The 21,369-nt window shown below is 40.8% G+C and overlaps 1 protein-coding gene across 1 annotated transcript in view; it reads left to right on the top strand.

The window, feature by feature from the left end:
• Positions 1-21,369, top strand: part of SMYD4 (SET and MYND domain containing 4) — a 192,738-nt gene that overhangs the window by 132,154 nt on the left and 39,215 nt on the right. The gene's annotated exons all lie outside the window — the stretch shown is intronic.

Below are 21,369 nucleotides of genomic sequence, written 5' to 3'. Positions count from 1 at the left end.
CTATGGAGGGCCGAGCAAAATACAAGAAAAATCAGGTACATTCTGCAAAAGTAAAGAAACATAAACATACCTGATTTTTCTTGTATTTTTGTGCTGTCCTTCCTTAAATCTCAGCAGATTCTCATGCCTTTTAACTGTCTGGATCTTCATACAATGTCCAGATTTGTGCATCATAGTTTTGGTCTTTTTTTCATTAAAAATAGTTTTCTAGCAACTCACTAGGGAAGGAAGTCATTGGCAGATGGTCGATGTTTAGGCTTCATATCCTTCAGAAGATGCACGCTAACACAAAACCTCTTTTTCCTGTAACTTTCTAAGGTTATAAGAGGAAAACAATCTGTCCCTATTTTTGGATTATACTCCCCCCCCCCCCCCCCCCATGTGCTTTGTTCAGGTTTCTTGCACTAAAAGTAGCAGTAAAAAAAAAAAAAAAAAAGCAACAACAACAATTCTCTTTTCTACATTGTTTCTTTTGAACAGCACTGATGCACTGTGCAAGTGTGAGAATGCAAGTCCCTGGTCATGCACAGTACATCAGAAAAGATGGTAGAATGTGCAGGAACTCGTGATCAAACCACACCAACCTTGGGCAAATCCAGCATTAACCACACCCAGTCGTGGGTTATTGCTTAAGAGTACCATATATGCAGTTGTGGTAGCAGAGGTTTTTAGAGAATCAGTTGGAAGTTTGTGTTTGGAGTTTCATCCATGCTTGAATTTTAAGAGCAGTTTTATATATACCTTTCCTCTGTTAATGGTCTGGAATGGAACTATATGGTAATCTGTAGACGGATCCTTATAGGAAACAAGGTTGTCAGTTGTTGAGATTTTTTTTAACAGACCTCCTAAAATGAGCACTAAGACATTCCCTAGTTTCATCCATTTTTAAAAAATAGTAAAGGTGATGGGGTAAATTTGTGACTGCAGTTGAGGAGACTATCATTAGATTTCCATAATTTCTTTTTGCTATGAGAAATGGATTGTCGATGATGCTGTTAAGAGTTACGTTATTCTTTCAATGTACTTCTTTATTTCTTGTCTTATGATACTTCATATAAGCTTCCATAATCTTGATCTTTTGGTACTTAGACCACCAGTGTTCTTTTAAGACATTATGGATTTAATATGAGAGGTAATCTAGGGACATACTCCTAGGTCTGACTCGCTTTCGTTTTGGGGATGTGCTTTGTAAAGCAATGAGAAAAACATAGTTAAAGTAATGGACAGCATCTCTAAATGGTTGACTACAGAGTGAGATCTGATAAAAGAGGTTAGAACCTGAATGTGACAGTACTAAGATCAAACTGTGGGTGAATGGTCTCTTGTGAAATCCTTTATAATTCCAACGGTAAGTATATTACTAGGTATTGTTAAGATCCAATTACGATCCAGTCTCATGTGGTCTGTTACCTAGACATTTTGCCTGCTTTGGTAGGAGGTTTTGTAAGCTGAGAAAGCCCACAAAGCTATAAATGGCGACTTTAGTTGTCAAGCATGTCCAAAGGTCAGTCAGTGGTTTCCTCTCCAGTCCAGCTGGGTGAATCTGGGAATTTTGAGGCAATGTTACAACTGTCTCATGTACACGGACAGCCCTCTCCTCCTCCAAACAGGTTCAAATATATGTGAGAGATGCAACTATTTAGCCAAACTGGAGGCTGAGCTCTTTCATCTCAAAATTGGTGTAACCAGTCAGGAGGAGAAGGTAACCTCACACAACACAATTCCAGTATCACATAGTCCCACCACATCAGTGAACCAAACACATAAATACACAAAAACATACTTGGAGGCTCTAAATAAAAATCTACTTAAGCAACAGAGACCTCCAAAGCAGACATCCAAGCAAACGCTACTTCAAAACAAAACACGCACAACACATAGCCTACAAAGTCAGTGTGCCAAGCAGCCACAGCCCTTAAGGCTGAATAACACACCTGATACTCTTGTAATAGGTGACTCTATTGTCAGACACACTGATGTCCCGCTCACCAGGCTGAATAAAGAGAAGGTCACGGTGAGCTCTCTGTCAGGTGCTAGGATCTGCCACATAACGCAAGCACTCAGGTCACTCCAAAGCAAATACAAATATGACTCAGTCATTGTACATGCTGGTGTGAATGACCTGAGACGTACCTCCCTGGACTACATGAAAAGAGACATAGAGGAGCTCTCTGATCATGTAGCGCAGGCTGGTATGACCCTGACCTTGAGCAGCATCTTACCCTCACCTAGAATGATGCTACAGTACAAAGACAAAATGATCGATTTTAACAATTGGCTAAAATGTTAGTGTCATTCAAAGGGGATCCAGTGTCTGTCAGCCTGGGATGACATGCTCGACAAGCCACGTTGCTTCGCTAGGGACGGCTTGCACCTGTCATCACTGGGCTTTCGGATATTGGCAAAGGCTCTTGCCACCCCCATTGTGCCTTTTTTAGGCAAGGCTCAAAAGTCAAACCCACCCCCATAGACAGCACAAGGAACAAGAAACTAAGAGTAATGCTGCTTAACGCCAGAAGTCTTAACCTCAAGATGCACGCGCTCAAAGCTCTCCTTAGTATGGAGAACATCGATATCTGTGCAGTGACAGAAACCTGGTTCAAGGCTCCAGAGAGCACCCCAGCACTACCAGGCTATACCTCATATCATGCTTTTCGGCCCCAAAACCCGGACCGAACCATAAAAGGAGGGGGAGTTTCCATATTTATCAAGGATATCCACACCTCCAGGTTAGTGGCATTGCACGAAGTATCGGAGACCATCCATGTGCAACTAACAGTGGGCAAGACTGCTTTTCAGTTTATAGCATCCTACAGACCACCCTCTCAAAGTCAGGAATCCCACTCTGCTTTCCTGAAAGCATTGGAGAACATGAAGATCTCTCCGAACACCATTATATTGGGCGACTTCAACTACCCAAACATTGACTGGGAGCACTACTCAAGCCCCAGCACCTTAGCCCAAAGGTTCCTGGAAATTATAAACTGAAATGCTATGGAACAACTAGTCACCACTCCCACAAGAGGGGACAACATACTAGACCTGATCATTACCAACATGGGGACTCTATGCTCCACACCAGAAGTATATCCCTTATTGGTAAGATCAGACCATAAATTAATTTCACTGGATGTCCACATCCCGACCCCACCCCCAGCCCAGAAAACCACAGTGAAAAACTTCTCAAAAGCGAACGTCTCACTTCTCAAAACTGAAGTGGAATCCTTTAAGGCCCCAGGGCCAGTGGAAACTACGACCCAAACTGCAGAATCCTATATAAACGCATTCTACGGACATCTCCAGGAATGCATGGATCATGCTATTCCAAACAAAACCAAGACCCAATCATCCAAAGGCAGGCGTCCAGTCTGGTGGACCCCTGCCATAAATAAACTGTACAACAGAAGGAGGAAGCTACTACATGATAGAGCAAAATCCCTAATAGGGAAGGCATCTCTGATCAGTACTAGCAAAAAATTACGATCCCTCATAAAATCCTCCAAGGCCAGCTTCGAGAGAAAAATTGCACAGGACACCAAAGACAATCATAAGGCTTTTTTCAGTTATGTTAGGAACCTGGGATGCAACTCCCAGACTTGTTCTGAGTTGATTCTAAACAACAAAAAATACACTGAACCCACAGACATCATCAATATCCTGGCAGACAGGTTCAGTGCAAACTTCTCTCCCCCCCCCCAAAAGAGCAAGTATCTATCCCGGCAGAGGGCTGCCTCCCAAACATCTCTGATGCTCAGGTGAAGGCTGCCCTCTCCAAAGCAAAAAACACTGCTTCCATGGGACCAGATGGCGTCCCAGGTTGTGTCCTACATGAACTACAAGAGGAACTAATCCCTCAAATAAAACAGCTATACAATCTCAGCCTCACTACAGGATATGTGCCCACAGAATGGCGTACAGCAGCAGTGGTCCCACTCCACAAAGGTGGAGCCTCTATGGGCCCTGGAAACTATTGCCCCATAAGCCTGACTAGCTTAGTCTGCAAGGCTATGGAGAGCATCATCATGGAGCTCATAAACAAAGACATTGGGGACCTACAGACACTAGATCCTACCCAGTTTGGCTTTGTCCAGGGCAGATCCTGCCTTTTGAACCTGGTTGACTTCTTCGAAACAGTCACCAAAGCCATAGATGAAGGGAAGGTAGTCCACACAGCCTATCTGGACCTTGCAAAGGCATTTGACACAATACCCCACTTGGGCATCATAGATAAGCTATCCAGCTTAAATATAAACCCCTATGTCACAAGATGGGTCGCAAACTGGCTCAAAGACAGAACCCACAGAGTGAGAATTGCTGGAGCCATGTCAGACTCGAAACCGGTCACAAGTGGCATCCCACAGAGTTCTGTCCTGGGACCACTCTTGTTCGGTATATACTTTTCCGAGGTACAGGCAAACATGGGAGGACTATGGCTCACCAAGTTCGCAGATGACTGCAAACTGGGCGCCATAATAGACTCTCCAGCTGACACAAACATCCTTCAAAAAGGTCTCACAGAGACAGATAACTGGTGCCAGCGCCATGGTTTAAAGCTAAATGCCAAAAAATGTATAGTCATACCCTTTGGCAAAAACAATGTGCCCACAAATTACCACATAGGCGGAAACCCATTAAGTACAGAGAAAGTTATTAGGGACCTGGGGCCCCAAGTTGATAGCAATCTCTCCTTTGAAAACCACATTGCCGAAGTGGTTAGAAAGACCTCCTACATAGCCCACCTCATCACGAAGGTTTTACATCTAGATCAAGAGAGGTAATCGTGCCCCTTTATTCATCCCTCATCAGGCCCATCATAGAATACAATGCCCCTTTTGGGATGTACCTTACCCGACACCTGCAGCAATTAGAAAGATCCCAAAAGTATCTCACCAAGAGGATCAAGGGTCTCAACAGATGTCATATGCTGCTTGGTTAAAAAAACTCCAGCTCTACTCAGTTGCATACCGCCTACTTCGAGGCGATCTATGCCTGACATACAAAACTATGTCAAATCCAGAATTAATGGACATGCTGCACCTCAGTAAATCTAAATCCCTTAGAGCCACATGCTCGAGGGACTTGAACCTCAGCACAGAAATAAATAGAACTTGCTGGAGGGACAGGTTCATAACCCAGAGGCTCCCTTCGCTCTGGAATAGAATTCCAGTTCATGTGAGGTAGAGCACCTCACTGAATCTCTTCAAGAAGAATCTCGATAGGTGGATGGGGGATCGTAGGTTTGTCCCAGGGATTACTCCCGTGTTACTGTTAGACAGAGGCACAGTAAACTAAACCTTAAAGGGCACAGTATACTCAAATCAAGGGGTGGTGTAAGCCATACAGAATCGGGCTAGGCTTATAATTGCCCCAGGGCAGATAGCCTAGTTTGAACCTATATCCATTTTTGTAGATAGTGTTAAAATTACTCAGAGTCACTAATTTAGTCTTTGTTGTCACCCAGTGAGTAGTTTCTTCAAAACTAAATTCATGAGCAACTGGAAGGCAGGTTATGTATAGTATTTCAGCGCATCACCTTTAATGTGAATCCATATAAATTCCCTTTCCAGGTAGTAAGCATCTTGATTGGTCAATAGGAAACAGGTCAAATCTACACAGAAAAGAACTGGAACCCTATTCACATCCTTATGTTTGAGATGAAATATCCTGGGGAAGAGACTTAAATTAGCTATGCAAAATGTGATTTTTTTTTTAGTTCTCCCTGCATTTAAATGAAATATTTGTTGTCCCTTTAAACTAATGCAGACTATGAAGATTGGGGGCACAGATGGGTTTTGAATCCCACCACTGCCAACCAGTATGGTATTAAAGGACCAAGCTGGCACCAGACTTGCAGTTTCTTGAATCAAAACACTGGTTCCCAGCAAGTTAAAGTAAAAGAAAGTGCATTCAAGTCTGATTTAATAGTCAATTCACAAAATGCCAACAGGACCCAGCGCATAAAGTGAATATGCACTGGTAAACCTGTGTATGGGCTTTCAGACTACACTGCATATAGGACTCTTGCAGAGCTGAGTGTTTCCTGTAGCTCCCAAGGTCTCTGTATTGCCACTTTCTCAGTGAATCACAGTGTCTTCCACTGCCTCTTGCCAATGGTAATTGCCTTTCAAACAAGCTGTTATTTTTATACACATGCACACATGCAAAGATTCCTAGAGAAGTCTGGCAGAATTTCTTCCTGGCATAGTAGCACTGCCATCACTCTGGATATGGCCGGAGACCACCAGCTACCTGCTGCTCTTTTTGTAGTCAATCATAAATGTACAAATTAATATTTTTCACTAGAAGTAGGTTCCCATGATCTAGCTAAAGATAGGAGCCACAGCTTGTTAACCTACAGTGGTAAATAATGATAATCCTCTTCTCAGATAATAAGTCACAGTAATACATATACAATAAAGATCAAATGTAGGAGATAAAGGAAATAAATAAAGTTTACTTAATAGAGAAAATAGTACAGTTACCGATTAAATATATATAGAGCAATATCAAAATAACAGTTATTTCACAGAGTATGTAAAGAAAAATCTGAACTATAACTAAATATCTTAGTTGTATCTTAATAAAGAGTTACTGAATCTAATTAGTTAGACAAATGAAAAATATACAAGCAGAGCCAAACCTTTTAAAGATATTCACCAAGGTCTTCCATGCTATGACAAGCCAGAGCAGGACAATACTAAGACCCATCTCAAACATCTACATACACTTCAAGTCATCAGTTCTCTTCTTTTGTGGCAGCCTAGAGGCAATTAGATTCTCATTTCATTTCTGCTGACAAAACATTACATTAGACTTTAGATTAAAAACATATTCCACTTTATGCCCCCACAAGCAATGAAATGATTCCTCATGAACAAGGGTAATTATATCAACCCTTTTCTACATCTTGAAACAATAGAAATTACCAGTACATAGGATCTTGTATACATCTCTTAATTGTATGTCTACCAATATCTGCATCCCCTCACAATTCTGGAGAACTGTTCACTTTGAACTACAATTTGCTTACATTATGTGACTTTCTAGCTTCTTGAAACACTAATTTACATTTTAAGTATATGTTTTGTGTTTCTCTTTTCTTTCTTTTGACTTGTATTGGGTCTTGCAGTACTGAAAGGGAGTTGTAACTCAGGAGTTCATCTTGGCTCTTACTTTTGTACTGAGTTTGGTGCTTGACCTTACAGCTTTAATTGTATGTGAGCTGTCATTCTCAGTTGGAGTTTTATTTGGGGCCTTCTGAGCTCCCTAATCACCAATCCAGTAAATAAATAAAAACACACTTGCATGATTGTGTTTTGTGCTGAAAATTCTCCCCTTATTTATCTTATTTGCACTTTCAGTAGTAAATACATTAAAAGGGCACAGTTGTCTGCCATTGTGCTTGATACTTCATGGATAATTTGCCTTTTATGTCAGGGTACATCACTGCTAAGGTTGAAAAGGAATGTATAACTCACTATATTGTATTAAAAATAAGTCACTGTGATTATTACTTGATCCACAGATTTGTAAATGGGTAGAACAAATCTTTGCTGCCTAACTCTAGAACATCTTTAAGCTTGCTTACTATTAAATATTCAACATATTAAAAGCTGTAGGAAGGGCCATAAGATGAAACATTTGTCTTAAGGAAAGAGTGCACATCATACTGGCAGTGTTATGTTTTTGCTGCTACATTTATGAATTTGTGCTTTCATCCTACTTTGTTTCCTCTGACTTAATTCTTGCATTGTAAATTTTGGGTTCCTGTTTTGAAAACTTTCTTAGCATTTGACATATGTCATGGTACCTTCTTCCTTGCTGAGACATTGGTTATAGAGATACTTGTCTGTTGCATCTATTGATATTCTTTTGTTGCCATCTGTTGCATTCAATGGAATAATCCTCCTCCCTTCTTTCTCAGTCCTCATCTATCTAAATCCTGCTTCAGTTTTGCGGGAGCAGACCTTAACAGGAGTTTGCTACTTGTTGGCAGATAGAAAAAGCATACTGTTTATTCTTGTAACTGTGCCATCTGTTACCCTCTAGAGGGCTGATAGACTGCAGGCAAAAGACAGACATTTGTAAGTGATACTGGGGCAGGTTCACTGCAGTGGTTATGGAGCAACAGCTTTCAGGAAAGCCTTCAGGAGGATGCAGATGCTTTTCCATCTGTAGGCATGTCTCAGATGGCCTATGTTCAGGCAGAGCTGGCCAAAATCCAGGGGTAGGCTGTCTTACCCAGGTACCTGTAAAGTTACCATTGGTAGTGCTGAAAGTGCTATAAAAGACTGTCTGGAACACACCAGGTTCTAGGAGGCTGAGAGAAGTGCAAGAGAAATGCAGCAATTTAAATGTACTTATCTACAATTTTTATAATGTCTTGGAACAGTTGTACCCTCCTAAGACCAAGGAGGGTAGTGAGACTCTTCGTTGTGGAGTACCACAGTATGGTGGTAGCAGCCCATGAAGGGAAGAGCAGTGTCTTTTATAGGAGAGTTCTTTAATTGGTTGGTAGAGCTATGTAAAGGAAGTGGTAGGGGGAAATGTGCATGCTGGGGGCCATTATGAAAGCTCTGAGTGAATTCTGAGAACTGGAAGACAGGCTGCAAAAGGTAGGAAGCTGGAAATCATTCTCCATTAGGGACAAATAATCTGGCTAAGAAAGGTGTACTAGCAGTATAGAATGATGTTTGAAGATATGGAGAAGGGCCTTAGTTGAATAGCATGCAATACGGCATTGTCAGAAGTGCTGTCCAGTGTACAGTGTAGGTAATGGTAGGGTGCTTTATATCATGTGCTTCAAGAAATTGTTGAGCAACTTGTGCAGAACTCGTGTCTTTAACTTCACTGGGGCTGGTAATCCAAATAGATGCAGGCCTGCATTGCTGTGATGATTTGCATGTGTGCAGTGTCAATAGTGCAGCAGTTTGCACACTCACCTTTGGTACAGCAGGCTGTGGATTCCATTCCCAAACAAGGTGGATGGATTGCTGGCATTGCCGTGCAACATAATGGGGAGGGGCACTCCTGAGTGTGTTGCCATGTGGATGAGACTTTAAACCAAGGCCCATCTGCTTCAGTTGGTGGAAGCTCAGATCGATGTAAAAGATCCCAAGACATCTATCAAAAAGAGTAGGGTCCTTTATTTAACACAACGCAAAAAACATTATTTACAGATTTACAAAATGTACATATTTAGAGCACATCTCTCTCTCTCTAATATATATATATATATATATATATATATATAAAATAAAAATCTATTTTTTACTTTTTATCATTTTTCTTATAACTTATTAACAGGGTGGCTGCAGTGGTGTAGCGGTTAGCGTTGCCACCTCACAGCAAGAATTCGCTGGTTCGATCCTCAGCTGGGGTGCCTTCTGTGCAGAGTCTGCATGTCCTCCCTGTGGTCGCGTGGGTTTCCTCTGGGTGCTCCGGTTTCCTCCCACATCCCAAAGTAGGTGGATTAGACACTCTAAATTGGCCCTAGGTGTGTGTGTGCGCGTGTACGTGCCTTCTGTAGAAGCTTGGGCGCTGGGCTGGCAACTCGACACCATAAAACTCAACTGCCAATCATAAACAGACGGGTGATCCGCTGTGGCGACCCCTAACTGGGAAAAGTCGAAAAAAGAAAAAGATAATTTTTCTTATAACGTCCCCGTTGTTGTTCTTCCATAGTTGATCCCCACTCCTTCCAGCACAACAGTAATCTAATTTTTTGCAAATCTGACAAAATCCTTATCCCATTAAACAAAAGTTCACTCAATCTTTCATTCTAAGTAACCCACATTATGTAAAATAAAATTTTATCTACCCTTCTCGTATACTCTTTCTTCTTGTTCTTATAATATCTATATTGATTATGTCATTAATATTCTGAAAAAAAATCTTCACCCATCTTTTTCTGGAGTTTTTCCACTTGTTTACATTTCAAAAAAACATGCCCTGTTGTCGCTTCCTCCCCCAAAAATAAATACACTCTTTCAACTTTCTTTTTACATGGCATATCTCCCTTTATTGGTAACTTGTTTGTTACCAGTCTCCATAGGAAATCCTGACACTGTTATCTTAGTGCACCCCTTTTTCCTTACTTTAATGGTTTTAATAATTTCTTCCGTTTCCCATAGATTTACATAATAATATTGTTTCATCACATTATTATACCATATCCTTCTATCTTCCTCTATATCATCAATTTTTATTTTTCATATTAGTATTTTTTCTTGATAGTTTTTAATTTCTTCATTTACTTATTCTTTTTCTCATTTTTCTTATTCTCATTATCTGCCAGAACTTTTGTACGTATATTTAAACATTCTCACTATTAGTTTCTCATTGTCTTCCTTTACCTACTTTAGTACTCACTACGAGTTTAAAGAAGTGGAATAAACAACTGGATTTAATAACCCCAGTCCACCTTCATCTTCAGTTGTGCACAACACACCTCTTTTCACCGGGTTTAATCATGAACACTGTATGAAAAAAAACTCCAGTTGCATAATTTCCTTTTCATATTTTTCTGGGATCATATAAACATTTGATATAGATGCTGTTTTCCTGTTTATACAAAATTCACCATATAAGCCTTTTTTCTTGAATGTTAATATATGTCTTCCACATAAGACATATTTTTTTCATTTCTTTTATCAAACCCTCCCTTTGCATCATAACTACATAATTTTCCCAAATTTTATTCCTAGCAAAGGCACTTCATTCATTGAAAAATATACATCCCTAATTTTCACCACATCACTCAAACTCTTATCTTTATTCAAGGTCATTCCCATTTCCCTTAAACATCCATTTAGGTGAACCAAAATCTCACTCATCCATATTTTGTTCTTAGCAACTACCACTGTATCATCTGCATAAGCCAAAACAAATGGAATCACCACCTCCTTTTGCATCTCATATCTGGCATCATTCATTTTATAAGCTACTTCACTTAGTATCACATTCATTACCAATGCAAACAATATTGCGCTCATGAGACATCCTTGTCTTATACCAAACTTTGTGCATATTTCTTTACACAGACACCCATTCACTAACACTCTCACACTTATTATTATATACTGGCATGGATTTATATGAGTTTATCGAATTACCATATCGTCGAACCCTGGAACATCGAGACAAGAACACCGAAATGTAAAATCATTGCAAAACCCAAGTATCGCAATCCGTCAAACAGAAGACAGGCAGAGGCAGTATGGCAGTGATTGTGTGTTACTAAGGTGTCTTCTGTTCGAGGATGTGGATTGTGATACTTGGTTTTGCAATGATTTTACATTTCATTGTTCTCGTCTTGACATACCAGGGCTTGATGATACAGTAATTCGATAAACCTCATATAAACTCACTGATATACAAACTCTCCCAATTCTATTACTTATTCCATACTTCTCCATAGCATCCCACAGGGCATCCTGGCTTTTTGTGTCAAATGCCTTAGTATCACCTAGCATAAGTTTCACATCTTCCCTTTTTCTTATAATGCCATCCACAATTTCTCTCACAACCAATAACAATTCTTGACATCCCTTCCCTTTTTATGCCATATATACTTTCTTTCCTGATCTCACTTATCCTTCCTTCCATTTTCTTTTGTATTATTCTCATAAAAAAGTTATAATCTGTTGTTTATTGTGATGGATCTCTAATTTTTTTATTTCATTCTTCTCATTTTTCTTCCATTTAAATGTTGATATCCCACTACAATAGCCCTTCATAAATAAACCCTTCCTTCAACCATTCATTCAGTACACGAAAAAAAATATATTTGTCAGTCCATTAATTTCTTATACATCTCGTACTGTTTACCATCTGGGTATGATACTGAGTCAACATTTACTTTCCTAAGTACTTCACTAATAGTAATTTCTTTTTCAAAATTTTCCTTAACTTGTTCTGGATTTTTTTTTTTTTTTTTTTACTTTCCATTCTCTTATTTTCCTTCTTTTTACTCTTATGCATATTTTCCAAATGCTGTACTACAATCCTCAGAATTTACTATTGTGTTCTTCTTACCTCTGATTTTATATTTTTCCTTTCCCTCATTATATTAATATCCTTTCTTTATCTATATATCATAATACTTTCTTGTATTATTCTTTAATAGATTTCTTTATCCATATCATAATATTTCTTGTATTATTCTTTAATACATTTCTTTATCCATATCATAATACTTTCTTGTATTATTCTTTAATACATTTCTATACATTTTCCCATACTTCACTTTCTCTTCTTGCCATTGGAAAAAAAAAAACAATGTTCTTACTTCTTTTTGAACCCAATCCACCATTCAGGGCAGTTTTTATAAAAGTACGTCATGGTTATATGATCCTTCCATAACTGCAGTACTTCCCACTCTCCAATTATATCCCATAATTTCTCATTTATTCTTTTTATTCCATTTCCTGTTTTAATATATGCTTGCTTCCATTACCTTCATCCATATAGCTAAATGGTCTGAAAAGCCTGTTACAATTGTATCACCTTCTGCTACACGCAAGCCTTCCTGTACTACAAAACAATCAGTTTCCTATCCAAATGCATCCCTTCTTTAAATCCATTTACTTTTGTTTCACACAGCTAATGTACCACTTTTATCACTTAATGTATTTTTAATATCTTTCCATTTCTTTTTACATTTTCCCATTAGATCACAATTAATATCATCTGCGCTTATACCTTTTATGTTAACCACCATAGTCTAATATCTGATGAAACAAATTCTCTCTTTCCTTGCTAGCTATATATGCATATAATGCTATAATTCTCTAAACATGTTCTCTCCATTTCATGTCCACAGCAGTTAACTTTCCATCCTTACCAACATTACATCTAGTATTTTCACTGATGTTCATCGTGCATACAGCTGCAGTCATTACAGATGGGTTTTTCTGCCGTCAGGTGGGTCCTCGGTCGGCCAAATTCCAAAGTCTAGGTCCGGCGTTGGTTGTCGTCGCTTCTTCCCTGACGTCAGCGCGGCAGGGGTATAAAAGAGTCAGCCAACGCCATTTTCTTCAGTCTTTCTTGCCGCGCGGTGCCCGAAGCAGAAGCAGTTCGCAAGTGCCGGTCGGCCAGCTCCTGAGATTTATGAAAGTATTTCAGCCGACGTCTTCTTTAAAGCTAAGTACCCCATTGGGGAAACTTTTCTTGCTCAGACTGATGTCAGACAAAGTTAATAATTCTTGTGGGAAGCATATACCGCATAAGGATTTCTACTCTTTCTGTATACCTTGCTTAGGCCCAGACCACGATGTCTCGGCCTGCCATTTTTGTGCTAGGTTCAACAAACGCACTATTAAGCGTCGGGCGGAGTTCGCAAATCATTATTTTGGCAAAAAATTTAATTATACCATGTCGTCGGATACACTGACACCAGTTTTAGGCAAAAGACGCAAAGATAAGGACCGTCATCCGACGTCCGCACTGAGTACGGAGACCACGCTTAGGCCGACTACCGGTACTCCGGTTCTCAACGAGGCGCCTACGCAGCCCCTGAATACCGATGAAACTATTTTACCGGTGACTTCAGTACCCGAGGTCGCAGGCTCCGCGGTCTCCATTCCTACTGCTGATACCGATGCCACTCTTGGTGGGGAAACTCAAGATTTAGTTAGGCCTACCATGTCTGAAGGCGTCTTCAGGCCTTCCACTTTCTCTATCAAATCCTTCACTAAATCTAAAGCAGCCATGAAAACTAAAAAACAGGGTCCTCAGACCTCATCTCTAGGCCCCATGCCTAAAAAGCAGATGCTAAAAATGGCTGAGGATTTGATAACACTCATCAGGGGTTCTCAACCCCCCTCTGACAAAAGACCTAGATTGGGGGAAGACTACCCTTCCTCAGACCAGGCTTCTATTACCTCAGAACATTCTGAGGACCAGGATTTTGCCTATTCCCCTTTCGAAGACTCTGATGTTGAGGAGTCTATTCCCTCGGTCTCCCCCCTGAGGATTATTCTTTTGGGGAAACCCTGCATACTTTGAGGGAACACTTTCAGTGGGAAGGCCAATATTACTCAGATTCCAAGAAAAGGCTCAGGGAATTTCTACTGCTCCCCCAGCATAGGCCCCTGGCTATCCCTCCTGTTTTAGATATTTTGGATGATGTCTACACTGAAGCCAGCCTTAATCCAGATTCTTTACCTCCAGCCCCTGTTAAACCAGACAGGTATTACCGGGTCCCTGATTCTCACCAGTTCCTTTATAAAAGCCATACTGCTGACCCAGAAACTATTTCTCAGGGTCCCAAGGGAATAAAGGCCTCTACTGCAAAAAAACCTTTACCTTCAGAGAGAGATTCCAGAGCATTAGAAAGGTGGGGGAAAAGGTGTATACATCTGCCAGTTTAACCATGAGGGCATTAAACTGTCAATTCCATATGTTAAAGTACCAACAGTTTTTGTTATCTCAGTTGAAAAGCAAAATGACACAAACAGAACAACCAGCTTTGAAAGAGTTGCAGGATTTGTTGCATGGTGCAGAGCAAGTGGGTAAACATACCTTGCAGTGTGGTTTTGATGCTTTAGAGGCCTCATGTAGAGCTGCTGTCATGGGGTCTGTTATACGTAGACATGCTTGGCTCAAAGAGCAAACCTTACCAAATCCTGTCAAAGCAAAGTTATTAGATGCACCACTTCAAAAAGATGTATTGTTTGGTGTTAAAGCTGAGGAGGTACTAAAGAAAATGGAGGAAAAGGCAAAATCTATGCAAACAGTGAAAGATTTTCTGCAGGTACAACCTCCACGTTTCAGCAGAAACTGGCCTTCAAAAAATTGGTCCTTTCCAGCCACGGACAGACCTCAAAGGGGCAGATACAGACACCCAAGGGGTAGAGGACAACCTCAAGGATCTTACCGAGCAAGACAGTGGCAAGTACCAACCCCAAGAGGTGGAGAAGATAGATCACAGTCATTTAGAAAACAGACACAATGACTTCCCCCTATGCCTGCCAAGCAAAGCTTTAATGGCAGCACCGTTGGGCAGAAAACTGGCATTATTTTAAAAAAACTGGCATATTGTTACAAAAGACAAATGAATTCTGGACATTATAGACAGAGGCTACAGGTTCCACTTTCACACTCTACCAAAAATGAGAAGCATGCCAAACCTGCCACAAAATCAAAGGGCAGAGGCGCAAAGACAAATTTCCGCTCTCATGGATATGAAAGCGATTCAAGAGGTACCTGCAAAAGAACAAGGTCAAGGTTTTTATTCCAGACTATTCCTGGTACCAGGGAAAGACAAAGATTGGAGACCTATCTTAGACCTATCCATCCTAAACACATATCTACAGGTGCCAAAATTCAAGATGCTCACATTACAGCAGCTTCTTCCCATGCTGGGCAAGGAGTCTTGGCTGGTAACATTGGACCTCAAGGAGGCATACTTGCATGTCCCTATCAGACAAGATTGCAGAAGATACCTCAGATTTCTTGCAGGTTCAACCCATTACCAATTCTCTGCATTGCCCTTTGGCTTATTTTCTGCACCCAGAGTGTTTACGAAATGCCTGGCATCAGTAATTGCCTTCTGCAGACTACAAGGAATACAAATATACCCATATCTGGACGACTGCCTGATCCAAGCGGACAGCAAGGACATTCTACTGCAGCATCTGGCGTTTGTAATAAAACTGTTAAACTACCTGGGATACACAGTGAACAAAAAGAAATCAAGACTAATACCTTCTCAACAGATAATTTTCCTGGGTGCCACCTTAAATACAACCACCCAGATGGCCTACCTCACGCCAGACAAACAAGGGCAACTGTCTCAGTACTTCAGCAAAATGGCAACTTTCACCAGATTAACTGCAAGGAAAGTCCTGCAGGCTCTGGGATTCATGGCATCTTGCATCCTACTAATCCCATGTGCAAAGCTGCATATGAGGAAACTACAATGGTACCTAAAAAAACTTATGGTCACAACACAGCCACAGCTTGGAAACAATTATACCACTCATTCCATGCCTTCAAAAGGAATTTTTGTGGTGGGCTCAAGCATGCCAAAGAAACACAGGTCTCCCTTTCTGTGTACCTCAAGCAACTCAAATCATCACAACGGACGCCTCAGACTATGCCTGGGGAGCACACATGGAAGATCAGTGCATTCAGGGAAAATGGTCCCAAAAAGAGAGGCACCTACACATCAACCAGAAGGAGATGCTAATCGTACAAAATGCTCTTATGACCTTCAAAGACCTACTGCATCCAGGCCAGCTATTGATAAGGACAGACAACACCACAGTCATGTGGTACATAAATAAACAAGGGAGAACTCATTCCTGTCCCCTGTGCAGGCAAGCCATGACCCTATAGAACACAGCACTGGAATTGCAAATTCAACTACAGACACGATTCCTGCCAGGAAAGGAAAACACTCTGGCAGACAACCCAAGCAGAAATATGACAGATCCACATGAATGGAAGTTGCATCCTCAAGTTTTCTCAAAGATCACTCTGGCATGGGGACAGCCAGACATAGATCTATTTGCTACCCACAGAAATTACCAGTTGGAAAAATTTTGTTCAAGGACCTATCATCCACAGGCCTGGAAAGTGGACGCACTCTCTTTCAATTGGACAACATTGACAGTTTATGCCTTCCCGCCTCTCCCTCTACTGCCCAAAGTTCTGTTAAAAGCTAGAGCAGAGAGGCCACAAATGATTCTAATTGCTCCAGACTGGCCACGACAACACTGGTATCCACTCCTAAAGAGCCTGACACATTCCCCACCATGGATTCTACCTCTAGTACCTCTTCTGTTGTCCCAGCACAACTACAAAACCCTTCACAGCCAGCTCAAAACCCTAAATCTAGCTGCATGGAGAATACCTTAACTTCCCAACAGACTCTCCTCTCCAAGGAGGTGCAGGATGTCATTTTGGAGGCCAGAAGACCTTCTACTAGAAAAGCCTACTCCGCCAAATGGAAATGATTTTGTTCCTGGAATCAAGAAAAGGGCCAGAATCCTTGGGTAATTAAATATACCTCAAATTTTACAGTACCTAGCTGAGATGTTGAACAGTGGCCTTTCCTTCTCCTCCATCAAGATCCACGCTTCAGCCATTTCTGCACAATACAACACAGACCCTCCCTTATTCTCACATCTTCTATTAAGGCAGTTCCTCAGAGGGGCAAAAAATATAAAACCCCCAAGGAAACCACCAGTTCCAGCGTGGGACCTAAACTTCGTATTGGAAAAGCTGACCCTGCCTCCCTTTGAGCCGGCTTCTTCAGCAGAGCTACAATACTTAGCCAGTAGGAAGGCTGTTTTCCATGATATCACCTCAGCACGTAGGGTTTCGGATCTGCAGGCCCTCATGGCTGTGCAACCATTCATCATTTTCCATCAGGACAGAGTTTCCTTACGAACCAAATCTACCTTCATGCCAAAGGTAGTATCCAATGTAGCTTTGAATCAGACTATCCACTTACCTACCTTTTATCCAAATCCACAGAACAAAGGGGAGAGACTGCTACATTCCTTGGACATTCATAGACAACTTCGTTATTACTTGGACAGAACAAAGCCATTCAGGAAATCTGAGCAACTCTTTGTGTCCTATGCTACAGGTGCTCAAGGAAAGGCTATTTCCAAACAGACAATTTCAAAATGGATAGCCCACTGCATACGCTTTTATTATTCATTTCGTGGAAAATCTGTGTCTGCATACATCAGATCCCACTCCACCAGGGCCACAGCTACCTCTGCAGCTTTCCTCAGGGGGGGTCCCTACCAAGGACATTTTGGAAGCAGCTACTTGGAGCTCAGTCCACACTTTCTCCAAGCACTACCACCTTCCACTATACTCAAAATCTAGAGCGGGCTTTGCCACAGCAGTCCTGTAGGGCATCCTCGCTCCTCCTAGTTCCACTTAGTGCCTACCACCCTTACTTAGCTTTGGGATTCTACCCATCTGTAATGACTGCAGCTGTATGCACGATGAACATAGTACAGTTTTGTACCTACCATAAATGTAGATGTTCGAGTGCTCATACAGCTGCAGTCCAGGTTACCCCCCTCCGTCCCCTCTTAGGACAGGCCTTATGACAATCACCTCTATCATACAAGCTATTTGGGGTATTTTTTTATGGTGTATTTGCTTGCAACTACTGTTTTTTGATTTATCTATATTGCATGTTTGCATAACATTATGTTTTTCCCCCCTTCTGGGGGCACCTGACATCTGGGGCAAGAAAAACTGAAGAAAATGGCGTCTGCTGCCTCTTTTATACCCCTGCCGTGCTGATGTCAGGGAAGAAGCGATGACAACAGACGCCGGACCTAGACTTTGGAATTTGGCCGACCGAGGACCTGCCTGACGGCAGGAAAACCCATCTGTAATGACTGCAGCTGTATGAGCACTCGAACATCTACATTTATGGTAGGTACAAAACTGTACTTTTTGTTACACAACACAGCCACTCTAGAATAACATGTACTTCCTAAGTTCTATACTGTATTTCCACCCCACAATTTGTTTTGTTTACATTCTCTTCACTTGTCAGGAATCTTACATCTTCTAGCAGAATAATATCCACATCACATTTAGCACACTGTTCTGGTATCCCTATCTTTCTTACAGTGTTAATAATACTGCTCACATTTACTGAAAGTGCTCTAAAATTATTTCTCTTCCTTCTCTTTAAGTTGGGGGAAATATTTTTAAATTTTCGTTTTCTAATTTTTGCTCTTTCCCCAATTGAATAGCTCTTGCTCTGTCCTTGCTACACTGGCTAGAACTTAAAAAAATGTATTAGTATCCTACATGCACTCTATTGCCTCTTTTTTCCCATCCATATTTTCTTCTTCTACACCTTCTTATTCCCTTAGTTCACCCTCTCCCCCAGCGTCTTGTTGTCCTTTCTCATGTACGTTTTCTTCCCTTTCCCCTTCTTCTTCATTATTTACTGTTTGCTCTTGAAAACTCATCCAAATGTGTCCTTTTTTAATACAACTGGCATTCAGGCACACACTTTCTTGCAGTATGTCCTTTCTCCCCACACTAGTTACATTGTACATTGTCAAACTCATTAATTAAATGAGAAAAGTCCCAACAAATGAAAGATGATTTAGGCTGGCAAGCCTATCTTAATGTCCCTCTATGACCAGCTACAAAAGTAACACTTGTCAAGTGTTTCACCATGTTGTTTTCACATTTCAGTTTTTATAACCTTCACCCTCCATTCCATAAGTTTCTCTAATCTCTAACTTTCAGAATGTTATCATCAGTTTTGCACATACTGTGCGTGCATTTTCTTTTAACATCGTTGTCTTCTAGTTCATCAGTTGTAAACTGTGAAAGTAACATTTTTGTAACATTTAAGTTACTACCAGAAAACAAATAATTGTTCCACAGATAAATGTCCTTCTTTTTGTTGCATAGTTCCAGAGATTTTATCATCGTTCCATCAATTTCAGATGTTAAGTCACAAAAAGTCTTTGTCCCAATATGTACAAATGACTGAATTTCTTGAGTTTAAAACCCAGAACAATTATCAAATTGTCCCATACATAATAATATCTGTCTATTACAGTGTCATTTTTTTGTTCTTATTCTCACAGGTGGTCATCTCTTCCTTTTAAAAAAACATTTTTACTAAGTTTGTTGTTGCTCTCCTTTCTTGCCTCCTGTCACTGCTGCATATGCTTTAGGGTTTCCATTATCTGCTGCTAGAAAACTAGACCCCTTCTTGGTTTTTTGCTGCTTTCCTCTTTAACGTTCTGTCGTTGCTGTAGAAGATTTTACTGCTGCATTCTGTGCTGCCACTTCACCTGATTCCTTTTCCACATCCTATGCACTTCCAAAAGTGTTATCAGCCATTTCACCCCATGAAACAGCAGAACTATCACCTGGGTCATCTTGCTCAATTATTTTTAACAGAACAATCTACAAGCCCTCCTGAGTCCGGTTCTGTTTTCTCCACCACTTCCACATACTTGTGCACTTCTTTCTCCAAGGAGACAGCTAAACACTGCTGATTTGTAACATTCACCACACAGGAATCTTTGTTTACATTCTGAAGCTTCACACACTGAACAATTTTTCTCCAAATTCTCACTGTCCACTCACAAACTCTCCTCCTCCATGCTGCTGGTTCCCTTAGGCCACTTCCTTGCTGCTGTAAAAGCCATCTGGCACCATCTAGCAGAACCAAAGAGTGGGGGAAGTTCCCCAATGCCCTGGCCAAATTTTCCGTAGTAGCATAAATACCAAGCCAAGTCTCACATGAAAAGAGGCCACTAGCCTAGTGGGACTAACCTGGTCAACAAACGAAAAAATAAATTGTCTGCAAAGCAACAAGGAGGGCTGAATGACTACAAGGTTGTACATTAAGAAGTATAATCTTTAGAAAATGAGGCATTCTTATCTGTCTTCTTGGGCTTTTCTTAAGATTTCCTCAAGAGTCCTGTTTGCAGTTGTAGAGACATCATAACTGTAACGTCATGAAAGTGAAAGACAGTCCATCATCTTGGTACTGTATGGATAATGTACATATTTCTGTCACTTGTGTCCACCAGTTGTGTCTTTACCTGCTGTGTGTTACTCTCAGGCTCACCACTGTTCCTGTAAGTGGTACAGTACTGTTTCAGTAGTGTGACTGCAGTTATTCAGATTCGGTCACTAGCCAGGCTTTGTTTGCTAGCTGAGGTTAGCCATCTAGCTAAATTTATCAGTCACTCAGTTCACATATTCCATGTTGTAAGTTTCTAGGAATCCTGGTAGTTGGCCAAACTGCCTTTCTTTGTGGAATTCATTTGGGGGGTGCAGAATTTTGACTATGTGAATACATAGACCTGTGAGCTAGGAAACTAGTGTAACTTGCATCGTGTTGAATAGTGATTGAAAGAGTTTAATTAGTATAGTCTCAAAGAAGGAAGGGAAGCAAAAGTGGAAACATGATGGATTCCATTGAGGCAGGGTACAGTCTTTCATAAAGCAATCATGTGAATGAGAAGACACAATGAAGTTGGTAGGGTAATGTGAGGAAGTGTAATTTCATAGCAGGGGTAGAGGTTTGGTGAGTGATAGTCGTAGCCTTTCTGATGTAGGGCTAAAATTAATGACCAAGTTCAAGAGTCATGAGATGGGCAGAATTCATCCTGAAAATGAGATGGAGGATTAAAATATTAACAAAGTACAGCCTACAGATTATGCAGTAATGGCAAGATTAGGTGGACCATGTGTTTATCTACCATCAAAATCTAACGTTTGTTATGGATCATTAACTATTGTGGCAGTAAGCAAGAGCTTGTAGGACTGTTGGAGCTTAAGTTATATTTATTGTATTTCAAAATTCACCTTAGTTTGTTCAGCACTACTGATTTACTTTTCATTTTT

This window comes from Protopterus annectens, chromosome 13.part0 (genome assembly GCF_019279795.1).
Source record: "Protopterus annectens isolate FY-2018-M chromosome 13.part0, PAN1.0, whole genome shotgun sequence".
NCBI classification, from domain to species: Eukaryota; Metazoa; Chordata; order Ceratodontiformes; family Protopteridae; genus Protopterus; species Protopterus annectens.
The sequence above is the reverse complement of the archived record's forward strand: the minus strand, read 5'-3'. Positions and strand labels throughout refer to the sequence as shown.